Source organism: Ostrea edulis, chromosome 9 (genome assembly GCF_947568905.1).
Source record: "Ostrea edulis chromosome 9, xbOstEdul1.1, whole genome shotgun sequence".
NCBI lineage: Eukaryota > Metazoa > Mollusca > Bivalvia > Ostreida > Ostreidae > Ostrea > Ostrea edulis.
Genome location: NC_079172.1, coordinates 21,184,252 through 21,184,907, shown reverse-complemented (window position 1 = coordinate 21,184,907; position 656 = coordinate 21,184,252).

Here is a 656-nt window from a genome sequence, read left to right as displayed (position 1 = left end):
ATGAAAAATTGATTATATCTAAAGTGTCTTAAAGTCGGAAACTAAATTGGGACTCATTTGTTTTTTTGTTTTTTTTAACTCCGAGTGCATCAACAAATCGGACGGAAGACCTACTCGTTGCTCGCAACGAGATCGTGTCTAGTTATTATTATTATTATTTTCCTTGGTAGTACACGCGTTTTTCTCAGCCATTTCTCGATCGATTTTCACGAAATTTTCAGGAAAGATGTCTTTTGGTGACGACACTTTGCTTGCAAAATTTCGTGCTTGACGTCACTTCCGGTCAGAAGTTATCTCTCTTTTAGTGACTTTTTGAAGGGCCTTGTTGTCCACACATCTCCTCCGTTAGTTTTGAAGCTAGAGTCTTGAAATTTCTACACAAGATAGAGTAAACATTTTAGAAGATTTGTGGGGGATTCGATTTTACCGGAGGCGATTTGCCTAAACGCTCGCCTGGACCTGAAAAAATGGATGCCAAAATTTTTCGCCGATTTCGGCCATTTTTGACCTTTGATCTCCAATATCTTTTTTCTTGCAAATATTTTGTTAAGACATGTAGAACAAAAGTTGTGCACATTTACGAGATCTTTTCGAAAATATCAAGATTGAGGGGCTAGCCCCTTAAATTAGGGATCTAGAAGGGCTCAAAGTCTAGA